The 21953-nt window shown below is 44.0% G+C and overlaps 2 long non-coding RNA genes across 23 annotated transcripts; one reads left to right on the forward strand and one right to left on the reverse strand.

Moving 5' to 3' along the window:
• Positions 1 to 806: 806 nt before the first annotated feature.
• On the reverse strand, positions 807 to 14763 carry LOC100847120 (uncharacterized). 14 transcript variants are annotated; one of them, XR_009491422.1, is made up of 5 exons: positions 6471 to 14763; positions 4721 to 5857; positions 4163 to 4205; positions 3365 to 3400; positions 807 to 2497 (listed from the first exon to the last, which is right to left on the reverse strand). It is a non-coding gene; the product is annotated as an uncharacterized lncRNA (long non-coding RNA). The 14 variants fall into 14 exon arrangements; XR_009491420.1 differs by having other exon boundaries at positions 807 to 3400; XR_009491421.1 differs by having other exon boundaries at positions 807 to 3400; positions 4663 to 5857.
• On the forward strand, positions 14599 to 20920 carry LOC132342857 (uncharacterized). 9 transcript variants are annotated; one of them, XR_009491426.1, is made up of 4 exons: positions 14599 to 15253; positions 15867 to 17566; positions 18328 to 18363; positions 19231 to 20920. It is a non-coding gene; the product is annotated as an uncharacterized lncRNA (long non-coding RNA). The 9 variants fall into 9 exon arrangements; XR_009491425.1 differs by having other exon boundaries at positions 14599 to 15061; positions 15159 to 15253; positions 15867 to 16049; positions 16729 to 20920; XR_009491429.1 differs by having other exon boundaries at positions 15867 to 18481.
• The last annotated feature ends 1033 nt before the right edge of the window (positions 20921 to 21953 follow it).

The following is a 21953-nucleotide window of genomic DNA, read 5'->3' on the forward strand; positions in this document are numbered from 1 at the left end:
ACTGTTGGGAGGAAGACAGGCTCCCCTGTCCATGGAATTTTCCAGGCAAGAATACTGGGATTGGGTTGCCATTTCCTTCTGCAGGCGATCTCCCCTACCCAGGGATCGATCCCGTGTCTCCTGTGTGTCCTGCATTGGCAGGCGGATTCCTGAACATTAGTGCCACCTGAGAAGCCCTAAGAAAACTTCAAGGATGGAGCATACAACATGGGAATATAGGCAATATGTTGTAAGAGCTGTAAATGGACAGTGCCTTTCAAAATTGTCAATGAAATAACTTACTTTTAGAATTTAAAACAAAAGAAGTGAGTTGAGCCTGGGTGTGTGAGTAAAGGGTCACTGGACTCGAGCCCAGGGGAAGTGAGGGAGGCCAATGATGAGAGGTCTTGGGGTGGGGTCTAGAGTGTGGGACAGAGGGCAGGCTTTCCAGGCTCCAGCTGGGACCAGGCTGAGAAGGGCAGGATTTCTCTTAGAGGGGGTCTGGGTGGGGGCTGCAGCATCTGGAGAAGCTCTGTAGGAAAGCGAATGCCCACCTTGGAAGTCAAAGTCATGCGTCAACCGAGTTTGAGAGATGCTGAGATGTGTGAGTAGGTGAACCAAACTGAGACCAGAGTGGAGGCAAAACAGATCCAGGGTCCAGGGAAGGGATGTCACGAGGACAGAAGCATCTAGAACACAGGGAGCGGGGAGGGAGGAAAAGGAGGAGGGTGTTGACCTAGGAGTGTGCAGAGCCTGAAGGGTATGATACCCACCAGGGTTCTAGGAATCCTAAGTCAATAGACACTGATAAGAGGCCAGACAGGATATTCAGACAAGGTTTTATTGGAGCTCTGGCTGCATCAGGAAGGGAGTCAAACAGGTGACAAGTTGCCTTGTCTGCTTCTGGGGGATAAGGAGGTGTCGGGGCGCGTGTGGGAAATCTGGTCCATTAAGTGGGGTGAGGGCAGGCTGGGTCCAGCATTGGGCTGGAGGACTGACTGCCAGGTCTGCCCAGCCTCTTGGTGATGCTCTGTGCAGGCATCACGTCCAAGACCCCATCTTTGCTCTCCAGCTCTGAAGGGGTGACTGGAGTTTTGATCTTTTTTCTTTTTTTATCTCGTGCATCGTTTGCCCAAGCTGTTCAGGTATGTAGAAGTATATTGAGTCCCTTGTCGTTTCCTTGTTGTCTGTGGCTCGGGAAGATGTGTGTCCACGCGGAAGCACTGCAGCCCAGGTCCCAGCGTGTCTGAAATCTAGAACCTGGAGAGCGGGGAGGGGCAGAGAATCGAGGATGGGGCAGGCCTAGGACTGTGCAGAGCCCAGCGGAATCTAGAAAAGCCGGGGATGGGGGATGAGTTTAGGGGGCAGGGGGTGGAGAGAGGGGCACTGCCCTGAGGGATGGGAGGGGAAAGTCAGGGTGAGGAATAACTCTGGTGGGGGAGGGGCGGGGCTGCATTCCCAGTTTCCCTCCTTGAGGCAAATAGGGGCCTCAGGTGCATCTGGCACTGTTGGAACCGCCAGCCTCCTGAGGAGCCCCGCCTTGCGAAGCACAGAGCTTCTTGGAGTCCACACCATGGTCCACAAGCTTCCCCTCGGGGTGATCCTTAAACTCCGGGGACTCCTCCGTGGCACAGAGCTTCTCCTTCCCTCTGTTCTGACCCTATTCTGTCCCTTGAAGACTGGCGCCCGGGCCCTGCGCCCCTGACTCCTCTCGGGGCCGCCCGGGTTCCTCTGGCCCCTCTGCTGAGATCAGGAGCCCGTCTGTGCGGGCGCCGCCCCTGCTGCCCACAGGACACCTCCTCAGGGCTCCCCTCTGGAAGGTCCCGTTTGGTACCTCGCAGCCTTCCACCCCGCTGGGACTCAGGTCCCTCAGCCCTCCTACCCCCAGGACCCTGTTCTTCTAATTGCTCCTGGCTTCCCTGCAGATCTCCTTGCCAAAACTGGGCCTCTGTGTACTGGGGCCAGATTTCATCTGAGAGAGAGAGTTTTTAAGTGAAATGGAAAAACTAACTTAACTGCTTTGCCACACACGGGGGACCAAGCAGGCTAATGCCCTCAAGACTGTGTCCTGGGACTTCCGTGGTGGTCCAGTGGTTTAGAGTCCACCTTGAAATGCAGTGGACGTGGGTTTGATTCCTGGTGGGGAATCTAAGATCTCACAGCCCAGGAGCAGCTGAGCCCTCGCCCCACAGCTGGTGAGGCTTTGCGCTACAAGCAAGATCCCATCAGAGGTAGGGGCTATCCCGCATCTGCAAATGAGAACCAAGGCAGCCAAATAAATAGATAAATAAAATAAAATATTAAAATAAATAAAAGGCCGTGTGTCTGGTGGAGGGTTTTGAGGAGTCTTATAGTGTTCAAGGAGCAGATCCTGATCAACTCGAGGACGCTCTTCTCTTGGGTCCGTGATGAGGTCTCGGGGGGCAGCACAATCACCCTTGTGGTTCCAGCCGGTCTCAGGTCTTCCTGCTTGTGGGCAGCATCGTTCACTTCTTCCATCTGGCAGAGGTTTCAGATTCTGTGAAAGGGGTCAAAGGTCCTGGCTCTGAATACTATCGATAGCCCTTGAGGCAGAACTAACAGTCCATGAGTTTGTTTAATAGCTATGATATTATTATTTTGACTTCTTTGACAGTTTCCTTTATTTCTGCATTTTCTCACTTCTATGAGTAAAGGCATTCTTGACTAAAGTTGTTGTTCATAGAAGAAAGGCAGGTGCACATGGGTGGGGATCTACAAAGGCCTCCTAAGTTCCTTCTGGGCTACAATTCCAAGGGGAGTCAACCTATCTGATTTGAGGAAAGGACACAAGAGCTGGAAATAATCTCAAGTACCAAGCTTTGTTAGCATCAACAGTTTGTGTTAAGGAAATATTATTTGTCTCTTTGATCACCTTGTCCTAGCCCCCGGACAAACATTTGCAAAATATGAAAGCATATTACAATGAGAATAATGATTAAGGATTTGCGATATTTTTCAAAAGGGTCCTCTTATTTTAGAGGACAACAAGCAAGATGAGTTTTCGCGTGTTTCCATCTGATAAATATGCGGTGTCCCAGTGGTCCTTGCTGTGAGGCTAGAGCTTGAATGGCCTCACTCACAATTAGTGTTGCAACTAGAGAAAGCCCGCACTAGCAATGAAGAGCCTGCGTGCTACGTCAAAGACCAGCCTCCAAGAATGAGTAAATAAGTAAATCATAAAACCACATGTACAAAAAAGAGTCTCAGACTGAATTCCAGAAGACAAGGAACCAACACCATTCTAACCTCAGGAAGTCCAGGCCCAAATCCTGTCATTTGATTTTGCTTGCCGATTTCTCTCTTCATAAGGGCCCCCAAATATGAAGATTATTGCAAATGTCAGGAGACAGTCATTTTTATTTACCTGATAAGGCTGCTCAGAGTTAAGCATCTCTAACTTCTGGGGAAACCAAACGAGAGAAAAGTAACATATTTTCGTTTTACTCACAGAGGGCATTTATTCAATTGCTGTCAATCATTAGTAGCTTGAGGGGAAGGGCTGGGCTTTATCTAGAAAGCTAACGCATCAATGATATTTCAGAGCAAAAAAAAATAATAATAATAATAATAACCCATAAACTTTAAAACTATATTTACAAGTTGACTCAGTATTTCATCTTTTGTTAAATACTTTTATAATAGCAGCAGGTTTTTTAAATTGGGATTTTAAAATATCTTATCCAGTTAGCTGCCTGGTATAATGTAAACTGATCAGACATCACTGCTTGTCAGAATGCTCTCTCCTATGAATCTTGTTGGAGATGAAGACCTTTTGCAAAACCATCAGAGTACAATAACTATGTGTGACTGACTTAAAGACTGAAAGATATAGTGATACAACTGAGCAGAATGTAATGGGTTAAGAAACTTGGTTACAATAACCAGATTTATGACTTGGTAGTAAAACTTGGCATGCCCTGGTATGTCCTAATTATGACATTGGGACCTACCAGGTTTGTAGGAATTTCTTTTTTTTTTTTTTTTTAGCAAATCTCTATTAATAATATCCATCCCAGTATAATCTGAGAAGGCTTCTCATTCACTTGATAATGCTTCCCATGGTGTTTAACATACCAGTGATGCTAGTTAATCTAATATTCCCCTCTGAGATGCCTCACAGTTCCTCTGGAACACTCGGAGTTAGCTAGAGAAAGAGACTTACCATCTGTTCTCCAAGGCAGCTCATATTCCAGGAAAATTGTGTTCTGTTAACAGAGAGAGAAAACCAAATTCCAGAATTGTTGCAGCTTACTATTAATAATAAAAGTCATTTACTCAATTAACTTATATTTAATCTTCATCAATCCTGAAATGTACGCAATTCTTGCTAAAGTCACATCATGAGAAAGCTGGGCTGGAAGAAGCAGAAGCTGGAATCAAGATTGCCGGGAGAAATATCAATAACCTCAGATATGCAGATGACACCACCCTTATGGCAGAAAGTGAAGAAAAACTAAAGAGCCTCTTGATGAAAGTGAAAGAAGAGAGTGAAAAAGTTGGCTTAAAACTCAACATTCAGAAAACTAAGATCATGACATCAGGTCCCATCACTTCATGGCAAATAGGTGGTGAAACAGTGGAAACAGTGGCTGACTTTATTTTTGGGGGGCTCCAGAATCACTGCAGATGGTGACTGCAGCCATGAAATTAAAAGATGCTTACCCCTTGGAAGGAAAGTTATGACCAACCTAGACAGCATATTAAAAAGCAGAGACATTACTTTGCCAACAGAGGTCCGTCTAGTCAAGCCTATGGTTTTTCCAGTGGTCATGTATGGATGTGAGAGTTGGACTGTGAAGAAGGCTGAGCGCCGAAGAATTGGTGCTTTTGAACTGTGGTGTTGGAGAAGACTCTTGAGAGTCCCTTGGACTGCAAGGAGATCCAACCAGTCCATCCTAAAGGAGACCAGTCCTGGGTGTTCATTGGAGGGACTGATGCTGAGGCTGAAACTTCCATTTATTTTTAGTAGATATTGAATCATATCACAGTAGCACAATCCCTTAAAACCGAAAATCAAGAAATAGGCAATTTAATTTTTTTATCAACAGTATATTTTATAACGTATAAGACATGCATATCTTAGGGCACAGTTTTTCTTTTTGTCATACGAGATATATACTTAATAAATTCAAAAATGTTTAGTGTTTTTTCATAAAAGGAAAGGTAAGTAAACATAGACTTGTTCAGAACTCAATGTTTCACTGTTTTCTCTAAAATTGATTTACATTTTCAATGAATTCTCATCATTAAATTTAATTTAACAAAACTATAATGGTTTAAATTCCTGAGCGTCCAAAATACAAAGTGTAATTCTTTTCAAGAGCTTACCTAAAAGCTTATACACCATTTATCTCAGTTATTTATGACAGTTATCAGTGTGAGTGAACTTTCTTGCTGACAACTTTTGCCACAGGTATGACCTAGTGACTAGCGGTAGAACTAAGTACAGAAAAGAATGTTGGTGTCTCGTGTCTCCAGTAATCAGACACAGTTAACAAGCTAAACTGATGTCAGTACCACACAGAGACTTAATACTGGACATTTGCCAGATTTTGTGACTCAGAAATACTCCATTTGTAAGTGCTTATTGTACTTTGAGTCAATGGAATAGAGCTCATTTAGAAGTTAACCTCAGGAATGTTTTCTAAAGACAAAGACACACACGGAGACATACACACGAGCAGAGATCTGTTTCATCATTTTACTTTTCATGAATCAGGCACTGCAATTAAACTTGTCAGTTGATGAAAAACAGAGAGAACCGTCAAATGTTCACACTTGAGGCCAAAGGCTTCTTTTTCTTTCCTCCTTCCACCCGTCTCCCGGCTCGGTTTCAGTTCTTCGAAATAAGCCAAGGCTGAAACGCAGGCAATGTGGGCTGTGTTTGTATTAATACTTAGGGACATGGTGAGGCTTAACATCAACTTTTCTCCTAAGAATATCTTTGTTCTCTCAGGGTGAGTGTTCTAGAAAACTAAAGTGTGTCATCAAGCCACTCTCTCCATCTGCACATGCAAAAAGAACCAGTTCTGAAATTTCAAGAGTTTCATCTCAACCATTTTCCCCAAAGTCTAAAGAATATTGTGACTACATACTGTTAAATTCTTTTGTCCTTATTGATAGGTTTAAACGTGTAGGTTGACCAGTCATCTAAAATGTGTCCTACGAGGTTATCAGAGGGAATCAAAGGAGCATTTCCCATTTTTGATCAGACACCTATGAGCCAAATGCAAACCAGACCTCATTAGCTGGTGGAAACCTTATATGAGGGGGAAGACACCAGAAAGCATAAAGCTCAGAGTGGCTGTTTCCAATTCCCGCCAAGTCCATGACCTTAGTCCTTAGACCTCACAGGTGGGATTTCCAACATGAAAACTAATCAGACAGGCACTCAGTTTTCCCCAGATGGAAACAAATGTTCCTCAGATGGACATGTTGAAGGAGCCTTGGATACACAGCGGGGGACTCACCCAGATGCTGGTCGAGATGTCTCGATGTCCCAGACGTTGTCTTTCTCCTTCCTCAAAATAATTCCTTGGGGCAGCGAAATTCAAGCTGGTATGGGCTGGAAGAAGACAGGAACATCCTTGAGGCGAAGGTGGCCTCCCCACCCTCTAGGGCGGCCCTTCCTCTTCCCTCCTCTACCGCCTTGGTGTCCCCACTGCCTGCTTGGTGGACCGAGTATGACTGGGGCTCAGCCTTCTTGACACGGGTCCTCGGGGATCAGGCCTCTGAAGGAATCTTCCCAGCGTTCCAACCTTCTGGAAAGAGGCTGCGTGGAGGAAAAATCTAGAGAGTGTGATGGAGCCAGGGGACACCCAGGGGGGGTTACCCCTAAGCCAACCCCACACGGGACTCCAAATTTGTTACCCAAATTCGGCCTCTGCACACCAAGGCGGAGTGGAGTCTGTAAGAAAGAAGTTTGGGTGAAGTAGAAAGAAAGAGCTTTACTGCTTTGCTAGGAAAAATGGGCCACATTGGCCTAGTGCCCCCAGAGCCGTGAGTGCCAGCCTGGAGTGGGTATGTGGAGTCTTTAGTGTTTATGGAGCCCTGGCTGGTGTTGAGGCAGTGGGGAGGCCGCAGCATCAACCTTCTTGTTCCAGCCAGTCTGGGGTCTACCTGCTGTGGGCAGCAGTTCACTTGTTCAGCCTGGTGGGGGTTTCGGTAACTGCAAAATAGCTCACACATAAGGCACAGAACACTACCAAGAGACCTTGAGGAAGAAAAGTCCTTGACTTTGTGTGATGGCTCCAGTATTATTATTTTGTCTTGTTTGACATTTTCCCCTTCAGGATTTTCTCACTGCTCTGATGAAATTTATTCTTTGTTTTCCCCCATCCTCGCCAGAACGCATGAGGGATCTTTGTTCCCCGACCTGGATCCTACCTTCAGCCCATGAATTTGACTGGTGGAGTCTTAGCCACCAGACCACCATGGAAGCCCCTAAATGGATTATTTGGTGAAAGATTTCCTACAGACAAAAGGCTGGTGGAGGACTTGACTGGGGTTTCTTCTGGGAAAGCCTCAGTGGGTCCTGCTTGGTTACAATCTGGCCCTTCCCTGGTCTGCCCCTGCCTGGCGTCTCAGCCCTCCAGGAGAAGGAAGTCGGCACAGAAACAGGCAGGAGGCCACAGGAGAGTTCAGATGCTCTTTATTTCTTTAGGGAGAAGTGTACACGTTGTCAGGGTGGCTGAGCGGTAAAGAATATGCCTGCAGTGCAGCACATGACGGGCACTTGAGTCTGGTCTCTGGATGCGTAAGATCCCCTGGAGTAGGAAATGGCACGCCACTACAGTATTTTTGCCTGGAAACCCCATGGGCATTGGAGCCTGGGGGGCCACAGTCCAAAGGGTCGCAAAGAACCACTGAACAGGCACACAGGCAGGAAGGTAACATTCGTGCGGTGCCGGTAACAGCAAACTTTCGGTTTCTATATTTGTCCTGGTTCTTACAGTGGAGGAACCAATACAGGAAGGCAAGCTGGTAATCTTTGCCTCCTGAACACTGTTACCATCATATCAGTGATGTCTCTCCAGGTTCAAATCAGTCTTGTTGGTTAGGCAGGCACATTTGGAATGTGTAAATCATAAATCTTGATCACAAAGATCCCACAAAAATAAATCTTTTAACATAAAAACGTGTAAGATTTCGCAAAAATAGCATAGATACTGAAGGGGTAGATAAATAGAGATTAAACCGTAAAGACTTCAGGTTGTTTGTGACCAAACATTGCCTTAAATATATACAAGGTCTTCTTCTGTAAAGAACTCAGGCCCAGCTGGTTCCATGCCACGGAACCTATCTTTTGTAGGGCCCATCCCACCAAACATTTGACTAGGTGTTTAAGCAGCCGTTTGAAGGGCGTCCGGGCCTGCTCCATTCTATATAATTGTAATTTATCTTCTACAAATTTACTTATTTTCTCTGTGAGAACATCAGCAAGTGTATTTTGAAGAGTTTCCATTAGCTCGGTCTTGGTGAAAGAAATCAATGTCTCCATGCCAAAACACTGAGCTTCTCTGAGTGTGTCTGTTCCCCTTAGTCCAAGTCCTCTATTTATTTGCTCTCAAATCCTGCACTTTTTATCAGACAAACTAGGCTACTTTTGTAGCTCTTTTTAGCAGGCAAAAAAAAGGCTCTAAAGGGCAGCTGGAAATCCCCACTTCAGCAAGTCCCCAGTTCAGGAAGTCCTCAGTTAGAGTGCATTTCTCACTGTGCTCTTAAATATGTTCACCAAGATTTAAATGTTCAACCATCTGTTGAGTGTTACTACAACTACCCTAGCTTTACTTCCCTGTGACTCATTGTGGTCACTGTGACTCATTGTGGTCCTTGTCCTAAGGGTGTTTATTGCAGACGTAAGTTTAGAGCCTCATATGTGCCTCCTCTTGTCTCTTGTCTGTCATAGGCCTTTTTTAGTCCCTGTGTTACTTCTTGTGCCCAGTCTCATTTTCTCTTCATTGTCCTGCCAGGAGTTTGCTTTAATGCAACCATCTCTGACTTTGTTCATTCTTTCTAATACATATTAATGAGACACTGAGTAATTTGATTTGGCTTTTCTTTCTTTTTTCCCTTAAAGTGTTCTTCTTTTCCCCCTATTCTTCTTCTTCTTTTTTTTTTAATTGTGTCTGAGTACAGTATTCTTGCCTGGAGAATTTCATGGACAGAGGAGCCTGGTGGGCTACAGTCCATGGGGTCACAAACAGTCCAACATGACTTAGAGACAAAATGAACAAAAACACTATAGACACGTTTTACTCTTTAGAATGGAAAATTATATTAATCAACAAACAATTTAGAGAGTAGTTCTGATAAGGAGATGTCAGTTGTCAGACTTAAATGAAAAACTTTCAACCTCTTAGTTTCTTATATAGGGATTAAGGAGAATAACTTTATTCCTTCGGGATTTTATTTATAATGGTTTCTAAATTTCTTCCAAAATTATGGCATATTACAGTGCATCTTACTGGTCTTTTATTTTTTTTCCTATTATGCATTTTACTGGTCTTTATGATTCATAAATACCGTCTCCAAAATTTTTGGGTGGCTACTGTTTTATAGTTAGCTTTACAGAAAATCATATGGCTGGTCTGTTCTCTTCAGAAATTCATAATAGGGATGGCTTTTCTTCCTCCAGCTGTTTGCTTTTCTATCAGTTCTATTCAGTCACTCAGTCGTGTCTGACTCTGCGACCCCTGGATTGCAGCACACCAGGCCTCCCTGTCCATCACCAACTCCCAGAGCTTGCTCAAACTCATGTCCATCGAGTCAGTGATGCCATCCAAACGTCTCATCCTCTGTCATCCCCTTCTCCTCCTGCCCTCAATCTTTCCCATAATCAGGGTCTTTTCCAATGAGTTAGTTCTTCACATCAGGTGGCCAAAGTATTACAGCTTCAGCTTCAGCATCAGTCCCTCTGATGAATATTCTGGGTTGATTTCCTTTAGGATTGACTGATTTTGATCTCTTGGCTGTTCAAGGGACTCTCAAGAGTCTTCTCTAACACCACAGTTGAAAAGCATCAATTCTTCAGCGCTCAGCTTTCTTTATGGTCCAACTCTCACATCCATACGTGACTACTGGAAAAACCATAGCTTTGACTAGATGGACCTTTGTCTGCGTAATGTCTCTGCTTTTTAATATGCTGTCTACGTTTGTCATAGCTTTTCTTCCAAAGAGCTGCTGCTGCGGCTGCTGCTAAGTCGCTTCAGTCGTGTTCGACTCTGTGCAACCCCATAGATGGCAGCCCACCAGGCTCCCCTGTCCCTGGGATTCTCCAAAGAACAAGCATCTTTTAATATCATGAGTTTTCTCTAGACTTGGAGAAAAAAATATTAAGAAAAAATAATCAGAGATCTAGGCAGTGATTTTCTATCGGATGCATAGCTATGGAAGTGACTTCATTAAGACAGAAAATATTGAACACATATGATTATGTCAGTGATTATGTCATATGATTATGATTTTCTTTCGGATGCATAGCTATGGAAGTGACTTCATTAGGTCAGAAAAATACTGAACACATATGATTATGTTAGTGATTATGTCATATAATTATGTCAGGTGTTATCATAGAGGTGACAGTGACTGGAATGCATGTGTGTGTGTGTGTGTGTGTATACTTATAAGCACACAGTAAATTTAGAGGAAGATAGATGAAAATTTGGAATTATTTCTTTAAAAAAAATTCTTGTAAATCGTGCCGCTACTTAAATATTCAAGGAATTCAAAAAATTAGGTAGTTATCATAAAGTGTTCCTTCTCATTTGTTCTACTGCAACTGGCAACAAAAGAGAGAATATTAAGCCTTCAGTTCAGTTCAGTTCAGTCGCTCAGTCGTGTCCGACTCTTTGCGACCCCACTGTGATTCAATGAATACTTGTATGCCTCTCTCCCAAAAAATTTTTAAAGTTGAGGTAGTATCAGACTTAATAAATATGTGTAAATAATTTTTATTAGTATTCTCATTTTAATGAAAAGTGAAAGTCGCTCAGTCCTGTCTGACTCTTTGCGACCCCATATAGTCTATGGAATTCTCCAGGCCAAAATACTGGAGTGGATAGCCTTTCGCTTCTCCAGGGGATCTTCCCGACCCATGGATCTAACCCAGGTCTCCTGCATTGTAGGCAGATTCTTTACCAGTTGAGCCACAAGGGAAGCCCAAGAATATTGGAGTGGGTAGCCTGTCCCTTCTCCAGTGGATCTTCCTGACTCAGGAATTGAACCGGGGTCTCCTGCATTGCAGGTGGATTCTCTACCAACTGAGCTATGAGGGATGCCTATTTTAATGGAGGTACTGTTCATCTGGTGCAATCCATTCTTCTCTTTCTCATCCTTTTAAAATTGCATATATAAGATGTATGTTTTGTTCTGATGCATTGAATGCTGTTTTAAACATTTTTAGTGTGTGTATATGAGCTAATGTTTGATTTGTTTCTGTGTAGCATGATTGAAGATAATAATGGGAAAATCCACATTTTTTTCGTCCTTTGGAAATGTGTATTCTAACAGTTTTTAAGAATATGCATTTATTTTGTATATAATAAATTAGCTTTGTATATGAAAATGGGTTTGAATCAAATAAAAAACGATGTTACTTTCTTCAGCTCAAAAAAATAAAGAAGTAAGAAAAATAACAAAAATTTAAAGGACAAAGAAAATAAAGGTCAAAGGAAAACATTCAGTGTCTGTGAAAATGCCCTAAAGAATCAACGTCAGGGATAGTTCTGTAAGGGCAAACTTCGGCCAGGATGATAAAGAGACAATGAGACTGGTCATGATAAGCAGTGCTAGGAACAAAAAGGGAAACGATGACAGACAACAGAATAGGAGGGTATTGTGAGCATGTTTATTGCAAGTACTTGTCAAGGAAGATATGAAGTCACACCAACAAATGTGAACTGAAGGCAAACTGAGTCACAAAAAAACAAAAGTAGGGCAGGTGTTTCTGAACTTCAAAAGTTAATGCTAAGCCTCATCGGACGCACAGAAGATAAAGCTGACCATCAACTTTTCTCCTAAGAATATTTTTGTTCTCTCAGGGTCAGTGTTCTTAAAAAAAAAAAAGTGTGTTTCAAGCCTCCTTTCTCTAATAGCACATGGAAAAAGAGCCACTTTTGCAATTTCAAAGGAGTTTCACCCACAAAAGAGATGAGGTTCTTCTTTTTACGGAATCTCACTTTAAACAGAACATTTTAAAAAATGTATTTAAAGAATACGCCAAACCTTGTTTGACAGAGGTGCTTTACAATTTCTCAAGGCACTAAAACATGTTCATTTGGACATTGCAAAATGGGAACAGATGAACTCATCTGCAATACAGAAAGAGTTACAGATGTGAAAAACAAATCTTATGGTTACAAAAGGGAGGTGGGGAAGGAGAAAGTAATGGGAAGATTGGGGCCGACAAGTGCACACTACTGTATATAAAATAGATAATGAATAAGGACCTGCTGTATAGCACAAGGAACTCTATTCCATGCTGCATAATCAGCTATGTGGGAAAAGAATCTCAAAAGAGTGTATATATGTAAAACTGATTCCCTTTACTTTACCCCTCAAACTAAGACAAACTTGTAAATCAACAGTACTCAAATACAATTAAAAAAAAAAAGAAGAAGAAGAATAGGGGGAAAAGAAGAACACTTTAAGGGAAAAAAGAAAGAAAAGCCAAATCAAATTACTCAGTGTCTCATTAATATGTATTAGAAAGAATGAACAAAGTCAGAGATGGTTGCATTAAAGCAAACTCCTGGCAGGACAATGAAGAGAAAATGAGACTGGGCACAAGAAGTAACACAGGGACTAAAAAAGGCCTATGACAGACAAGAGACAAGAGGAGGCACATATGAGGCTCTAAACTTACGTCTGCAATAAACACCCTTAGGACAAGGACCACAATGAGTCACAGTGACCACAATGAGTCACAGGGAAGTAAAACTAGGGTAGTTGTAGTAACACTCAACAGATGGTTGAACATTTAAATCTTGGTGAACATATTTAAGAGCACAGTGAGAAATGCACTCTAACTGAGGACTTCCTGAACTGGGGACTTGCTGAAGTGGGGATTTCCAGCTGCCCTTTAGAGCCTTTTTTTTGCCTGCTAAAAAGAGCTACAAAAGTAGCCTAGTTTGTCTGATAAAAAGTGCAGGATTTGAGAGCAAATAAATAGAGGACTTGGACTAAGGGGAACAGACACACTCAGAGAAGCTCAGTGTTTTGGCATGGAGACATTGATTTCTTTCACCAAGACCGAGCTAATGGAAACTCTTCAAAATACACTTGCTGATGTTCTCACAGAGAAAATAAGTAAATTTGTAGAAGATAAATTACAATTATATAGAATGGAGCAGGCCCGGACGCCCTTCAAACGGCTGCTTAAACACCTAGTCAAATGTTTGGTGGGATGGGCCCTACAAAAGATAGGTTCCGTGGCATGGAACCAGCTGGGCCTGAGTTCTTTACAGAAGAAGACCTTGTATATATTTAAGGCAATGTTTGGTCACAAACGACCTGAAGTCTTTACGGTTTAATCTCTATTTATCTACCCCTTCAGTATCTATGCTATTTTTGCGAAATCTTACACGTTTTTATGTTAAAAGATTTATTTTTGTGGGATCTTTGTGATCAAGATTTATGATTTACACATTCCAAATGTGCCTGCCTAACCAACAAGACTGATTTGAACCTGGAGAGACATCACTGATATGATGGTAACAGTGTTCAGGAGACAAAGATTACCAGCTTGCCTTCCTGTATTGGTTCCTCCACTGTAAGAACCAGGACAAATATAGAAACCGAAAGTTTGCTGTTACCGGCACCGCACGAATGTTACCTTCCTGCCTGTGTGCCTGTTCAGTGGTTCTTTGCGACCCTTTGGACTGTGGCCCCCCAGGCTCCAATGCCCATGGGGTTTCCAGGCAAAAATACTGTAGTGGCGTGCCATTTCCTACTCCAGGGGATCTTACGCATCCAGAGACCAGACTCAAGTGCCCGTCATGTGCTGCACTGCAGGCATATTCTTTACCGCTCAGCCACCCTGACAACGTGTACACTTCTCCCTAAAGAAATAAAGAGCATCTGAACTCTCCTGTGGCCTCCTGCCTGTTTCTGTGCCGACTTCCTTCTCCTGGAGGGCTGAGACGCCAGGCAGGGGCAGACCAGGGAAGGGCCAGATTGTAACCAAGCAGGACCCACTGAGGCTTTCCCAGAAGAAACCCCAGTCAAGTCCTCCACCAGCCTTTTGTCTGTAGGAAATCTTTCACCAAATAATCCATTTAGGGGCTTCCATGGTGGTCTGGTGGCTAAGACTCCACCAGTCAAATTCATGGGCTGAAGGTAGGATCCAGGTCGGGGAACAAAGATCCCTCATGCGTTCTGGCGAGGATGGGGGAAAACAAAGAATAAATTTCATCAGAGCAGTGAGAAAATCCTGAAGGGGAAAATGTCAAACAAGACAAAATAATAATACTGGAGCCATCACACAAAGTCAAGGACTTTTCTTCCTCAAGGTCTCTTGGTAATGTTCTGTGCCTTATGTGTGAGCTATTTTGCAGTTACCGAAACCCCCACCAGGCTGAACAAGTGAACTGCTGTCCACAGCAGGTAGACCCCAGACTGGCTGGAACAAGAAGGTTGATGCTGCGGCCTCCCCACTGCCTCAACACCAGCCAGGGCTCCATAAACACTAAAGACTCCACATACCCACTCCAGGCTGGCACTCACGGCTCTGGGGGCACTAGGCCAATGTGGCCCATTTTTCCTAGCAAAGCAGTAAAGCTCTTTCTTTCTACTTCACCCAAACTTCTTTCTTACAGACTCCACTCCGCCTTGGTGTGCAGAGGCCGAATTTGGGTAACAAATTTGGAGTCCCGTGTGGGGTTGGCTTAGGGGTAACCCCCCCTGGGTGTCCCCTGGCTCCATCACACTCTCTAGATTTTTCCTCCACGCAGCCTCTTTCCAGAAGGTTGGAACGCTGGGAAGATTCCTTCAGAGGCCTGATCCCCGAGGACCCGTGTCAAGAAGGCTGAGCCCCAGTCATACTCGGTCCACCAAGCAGGCAGTGGGGACACCAAGGCGGTAGAGGAGGGAAGAGGAAGGGCCGCCCTAGAGGGTGGGGAGGCCACCTTCGCCTCAAGGATGTTCCTGTCTTCTTCCAGCCCATACCAGCTTGAATTTTGCTGCCCCAAGGAATTATTTTGAGGAAGGAGAAAGACAACGTCTGGGACATCGAGACATCTCGACCAGCATCTGGGTGAGTCCCCCGCTGTGTATCCAAGGCTCCTTCAACATGTCCATCTGAGGAACATTTGTTTCCATCTGGGGAAAACTGAGTGCCTGTCTGATTAGTTTTCATGTTGGAAATCCCACCTGTGAGGTCTAAGGACTAAGGTCATGGACTTGGCGGGAATTGGAAACAGCCACTCTGAGCTTTATGCTTTCTGGTGTCTTCCCCCTCATATAAGGTTTCCACCAGCTAATGAGGTCTGGTTTGCATTTGGCTCATAGGTGTCTGATCAAAAATGGGAAATGCTCCTTTGATTCCCTCTGATAACCTCGTAGGACACATTTTAGATGACTGGTCAACCTACACGTTTAAACCTATCAATAAGGACAAAAGAATTTAACAGTATGTAGTCACAATATTCTTTAGACTTTGGGGAAAATGGTTGAGATGAAACTCTTGAAATTTCAGAACTGGTTCTTTTTGCATGTGCAGATGGAGAGAGTGGCTTGATGACACACTTTAGTTTTCTAGAACACTCACCCTGAGAGAACAAAGATATTCTTAGGAGAAAAGTTGATGTTAAGCCTCACCATGTCCCTAAGTATTAATACAAACACAGCCCACATTGCCTGCGTTTCAGCCTTGGCTTATTTCGAAGAACTGAAACCGAGCCGGGAGACGGGTGGAAGGAGGAAAGAAAAAGAAGCCTTTGGCCTCAAGTGTGAACATTTGACGGTTCTCTCTGTTTTTCATCAACTGACAAGTTTAATTGCAGTGCCTGATTCATGAAAAGTAAAATGATGAAACAGATCTCTGCTCGTGTGTATGTCTCCGTGTGTGTCTTTGTCTTTAGAAAACATTCCTGAGGTTAACTTCTAAATGAGCTCTATTCCATTGACTCAAAGTACAATAAGCACTTACAAATGGAGTATTTCTGAGTCACAAAATCTGGCAAATGTCCAGTATTAAGTCTCTGTGTGGTACTGACATCAGTTTAGCTTGTTAACTGTGTCTGATTACTGGAGACACGAGACACCAACATTCTTTTCTGTACTTAGATCTACCGCTAGTCACTAGGTCATACCTGTGGCAAAAGTTGTCAGCAAGAAAGTTCACTCACACTGATAACTGTCATAAATAACTGAGATAAATGGTGTATAAGCTTTTAGGTAAGCTCTTGAAAAGAATTACACTTTGTATTTTGGACGCTCAGGAATTTAAACCATTATAGTTTTGTTAAATTAAATTTAATGATGAGAATTCATTGAAAATGTAAATCAATTTTAGAGAAAACAGTGAAACATTGAGTTCTGAACAAGTCTATGTTTACTTACCTTTCCTTTTATGAAAAAACACTAAACATTTTTGAATTAATATATTAAGTATATATCTCGTATGACAAAAAGAAAAACTGTGCCCTAAGATATGCATGTCTTATACGTTATAAAATATACTGTTGATAAAAAAATTAAATTGCCTATTTCTTGATTTTCGGTTTTAAGGGATTGTGCTACTGTGATATGATTCAATATCTACTAAAAATAAATGGAAGTTTCAGCCTCAGCATCAGTCCCTCCAATGAACACCCAGGACTGGTCTCCTTTAGGATGGACTGGTTGGATCTCCTTGCAGTCCAAGGGACTCTCAAGAGTCTTCTCCAACACCACAGTTCAAAAGCACCAATTCTTCGGCGCTCAGCCTTCTTCACAGTCCAACTCTCACATCCATACATGACCACTGGAAAAACCATAGGCTTGACTAGACGGACCTCTGTTGGCAAAGTAATGTCTCTGCTTTTTAATATGCTGTCTAGGTTGGTCATAACTTTCCTTCCAAGGGGTAAGCATCTTTTAATTTCATGGCTGCAGTCACCATCTGCAGTGATTCTGGAGCCCCCCAAAAAATAAAGTCAGCCACTGTTTCCACTGTTTCACCACCTATTTGCCATGAAGTGATGGGACCTGATGTCATGATCTTAGTTTTCTGAATGTTGAGTTTTAAGCCAACTTTTTCACTCTCTTCTTTCACTTTCATCAAGAGGCTCTTTAGTTTTTCTTCACTTTCTGCCATAAGGGTGGTGTCATCTGCATATCTGAGGTTATTGATATTTCTCCCGGCAATCTTGATTCCAGCTTCTGCTTCTTCCAGCCCAGCTTTCTCATGATGTGACTTTAGCAAGAATTGCGTACATTTCAGGATTGATGAAGATTAAATATAAGTTAATTGAGTAAATGACTTTTATTATTAATAGTAAGCTGCAACAATTCTGGAATTTGGTTTTCTCTCTCTGTTAACAGAACACAATTTTCCTGGAATATGAGCTGCCTTGGAGAACAGATGGTAAGTCTCTTTCTCTAGCTAACTCCGAGTGTTCCAGAGGAACTGTGAGGCATCTCAGAGGGGAATATTAGATTAACTAGCATCACTGGTATGTTAAACACCATGGGAAGCATTATCAAGTGAATGAGAAGCCTTCTCAGATTATACTGGGATGGATATTATTAATAGAGATTTGCTAAAAAAAAAAAAAAAAAGAAATTCCTACAAACCTGGTAGGTCCCAATGTCATAATTAGGACATACCAGGGCATGCCAAGTTTTACTACCAAGTCATAAATCTGGTTATTGTAGCCAAGTTTCTTAACCCATTACATTCTGCTCAGTTGTATCACTATATCTTTCAGTCTTTAAGTCAGTCACACATAGTTATTGTACTCTGATGGTTTTGCAAAAGGTCTTCATCTCCAACAAGATTCATAGGAGAGAGCATTCTGACAAGCAGTGATGTCTGATCAGTTTACATTATACCAGGCAGCTAACTGGATAAGATATTTTAAAATCCCAATTTAAAAAACCTGCTGCTATTATAAAAGTATTTAACAAAAGATGAAATACTGAGTCAACTTGTAAATATAGTTTTAAAGTTTATGGGTTATTATTATTATTTTTTTTTTTTTTGCTCTGAAATATCATTGATGCGTTAGCTTTCTAGATAAAGCCCAGCCCTTCCCCTCAAGCTACTAATGATTGACAGCAATTGAATAAATGCCCTCTGTGAGTAAAACGAAAATATGTTACTTTTCTCTCGTTTGGTTTCCCCAGAAGTTAGAGATGCTTAACTCTGAGCAGCCTTATCAGGTAAATAAAAATGACTGTCTCCTGACATTTGCAATAATCTTCATATTTGGGGGCCCTTATGAAGAGAGAAATCGGCAAGCAAAATCAAATGACAGGATTTGGGCCTGGACTTCCTGAGGTTAGAATGGTGTTGGTTCCTTGTCTTCTGGAATTCAGTCTGAGACTCTTTTTTGTACATGTGGTTTTATGATTTACTTATTTACTCATTCTTGGAGGCTGGTCTTTGACGTAGCACGCAGGCTCTTCATTGCTAGTGCGGGCTTTCTCTAGTTGCAACACTAATTGTGAGTGAGGCCATTCAAGCTCTAGCCTCACAGCAAGGACCACTGGGACACCGCATATTTATCAGATGGAAACACGCGAAAACTCATCTTGCTTGTTGTCCTCTAAAATAAGAGGACCCTTTTGAAAAATATCGCAAATCCTTAATCATTATTCTCATTGTAATATGCTTTCATATTTTGCAAATGTTTGTCCGGGGGCTAGGACAAGGTGATCAAAGAGACAAATAATATTTCCTTAACACAAACTGTTGATGCTAACAAAGCTTGGTACTTGAGATTATTTCCAGCTCTTGTGTCCTTTCCTCAAATCAGATAGGTTGACTCCCCTTGGAATTGTAGCCCAGAAGGAACTTAGGAGGCCTTTGTAGATCCCCACCCATGTGCACCTGCCTTTCTTCTATGAACAACAACTTTAGTCAAGAATGCCTTTACTCATAGAAGTGAGAAAATGCAGAAATAAAGGAAACTGTCAAAGAAGTCAAAATAATAATATCATAGCTATTAAACAAACTCATGGACTGTTAGTTCTGCCTCAAGGGCTATCGATAATATTCAGAGCCAGGACCTTTGACCCCTTTCACAGAATCTGAAACCTCTGCCAGATGGAAGAAGTGAACGATGCTGCCCACAAGCAGGAAGACCTGAGACCGGCTGGAACCACAAGGGTGATTGTGCTGCCCCCCGAGACCTCATCACGGACCCAACAGAAGAGCGTCCTCGAGTTGATCAAGCTCTGCTCCTTGAACACTATAAGACTCCTCAAAACCCTCCACCAGACACACGGCCTTTTATTTATTTTAATATTTTATTTTATTTATCTATTTATTTGGCTGCCTTGGTTCTCATTTGCAGATGTGGGATAGCCCCTACCTCAGATGGGATCTTGCTTGTAGCGCAAAGCCTCACCAGCTGTGGGGCGAGGGCTCAGCTGCTCCTGGGCTGTGAGATCTTAGATTCCCCACCAGGAATCGAACCCACGTCTACTGCATTTCAAGGTGGACTCTAAACCACTGGACCACCAGGGAAGTCCCAGGAAACAGTCTTGAGGGCATTAGCCTGCTTGGTCCGCCGTGTGTGGCCAAGCAGTTAAATTAGTTTTTCCATTTCACTTAAAAACTCTCTCTCAAATGAAATCTGGCTCCAGTACACAGAGGCCCAGTTTTGGCAAGGAGATCTGGAGGGAAGCCAGGAGCAATTAGAAGAACAGGATCCTGGGGGCAGGAGGGCTGAGGGACCTGAGTCCCAGTGGGGTGGAAGGCTGCAAGGTGCCAAACGGGACCTTCCGGAGGGGAGCCCTCAGGAGGCGTCCTGTGGGCAGCAGGGGCGGGGCCCACACAGACGGGCTCCTGCTCTCAGCGGAGAGGCCAGAGGAACCCGGGCGGCCCCGAGAGGAGTCAGGGGCACAGGGCCCGGGCGCCAGTCTTCAAGGGACAGAATAGGGTCAGAACAGAGGGAAGGAGAAGCTCTGTGCCACGGAGGAGCCCCCAGAGTGTAAGGATCACCCCTAGGGGAAGCTTGTGGACCACGGTGTGGACTCAAAGAAGCCCCATGCTTCCCAAGGAGGGGCTCAGGAGGCTGGTGGTTCCAACAGTGCCGGATGCACCTGAGGCCCCTATTTGCCTCAAGGAGGGAAACTGGGAATGCAGCCCCCTCCCTCCCCCATCAAAGTTATTCCTCACTCTGACTTTCCCCTCCCATCCCTCAGGGCAGTGCCCCTCTCTACACCCCCTGCCCCCTAAACTCATCCCTCATCCCCGGCTTTTCTAGATTCCGCTAGGCTCTGCACAGTTCTAGGCCTGCCCCATCCTCGATACTCTGCCCCTCCCCGCTCTCCAGGTTCTAGATTTCAGACACGCTGGGACCTGGGCTGCAGTGCTTCCACATGGACACACATCTTCCTGAGCCACAGACAACAAGGAAACGACAAGGGACTCAAAATACTTCTACATACCTGAACAGCTTGGGCAAACAATGCACGAGATAAAAAAAGAAAAAAGATCAAAACTCCAGTCACCCCTTCGGAGCTGAGAGCAAGGGTGGGGTCCTGGATGTGATGCCTGCACACAGCACCACCAAGAGGCTGGGCAGACCTGGCAGTCAGTCCTCCAGCCCAATGCTGGACCCAGCCTGCCCTCACCCCACTTAATGGACCAGATTTCCCACACGCGTCCTGACACCTCCTCACCCCGCAGAAGCAAACAAGGCAACTTGTCACTTGTTTGACTCCCTTCCTCATGCACCCAGAGCCCCAATAAAACCTTGTCTGAATTTCCTGTCTGGCCTCTTATCAATGTCTATTGACTTAGGATTCCTAGAACCCTGGTGGGTAGCATACCCTTCAGGCTCTGCACACTCCTAGGTCAACACCCTCCTCCTTTTCTTTCCTCCCCGCTCCCTGTGTTCTAGACGCTTCTGTCCTCGTGCCATCCCTTCCCTGGACCCTGGATCTGTTTTGCCTCCACTCTGGTCTCAGTTTGGTTCACCTACTCACACATCTCAGCATCTCTCAAACTCGGCTGAAGCATGACTTCGACTTCCAAGGTGGCCATTCGCTTTCCTACAGAGCTTCTCCAGATGCTGCAGGCCCCACCCAGACCCCCTCTAAGAGAAATCCTGCCCTTCTCAGTCTGGTCCCAGCTGGAGCCTGGAAAGCCTGCCCTCTGTCCCACACTCTAGACCCCACCCCAAGACCTCTCACCATTGGCCTCCCTCACTTCCCCTGGGCTCGAGTCCAGCGACCCTTTACTCACACACCCAGGCTCAACTCACTTTCTTTGTTTTAAATTCTACAATTATTTTGTTGACAATTTTGAAAGCCACTTTCCATTTACAGCTCTTACAAAATATTGCCTATATCCCCATGTTGTACGCTCCGTCCTTGAAGCTGTCTTAGGGCTTCTCAGGTGGCACTAGTGTTCAGGAATCCGCCTGCCAATGCAGGACACACAGGAGACACGGGATCAATCCCTGGGTAGGGGAGATCGCCTGCAGAAGGAAATGGCAACCCAATCCCACTATTCCTGCCTGGAAAATTCCATGGACAGGGGAGCCTGTCTTCCTCCCAGCAGCTGGTACCTCCACCTCCCCATATTTAAGCTCCTGCCCTCCCACTAGAAACCACTAGTTCAAAATATCTCTCTTGTGCTTTTTTTGTTATACCCACTCCTGGCCAGGAAAGTTGTGTATATAACAACTTTTTTTTGTTATATCCACTACAAGAAAACAGTATAAAAGTATAAAAACATTTTCCTTATATCCATTTCAAATACGGTCAAGAAAGTACTGTATATAGCAATAAAGTGTTAC

The sequence above is a fragment of the Bos taurus genome, chromosome 18 (assembly GCF_002263795.3).
Source record: "Bos taurus isolate L1 Dominette 01449 registration number 42190680 breed Hereford chromosome 18, ARS-UCD2.0, whole genome shotgun sequence".
Lineage (NCBI taxonomy): Eukaryota > Metazoa > Chordata > Mammalia > Artiodactyla > Bovidae > Bos > Bos taurus.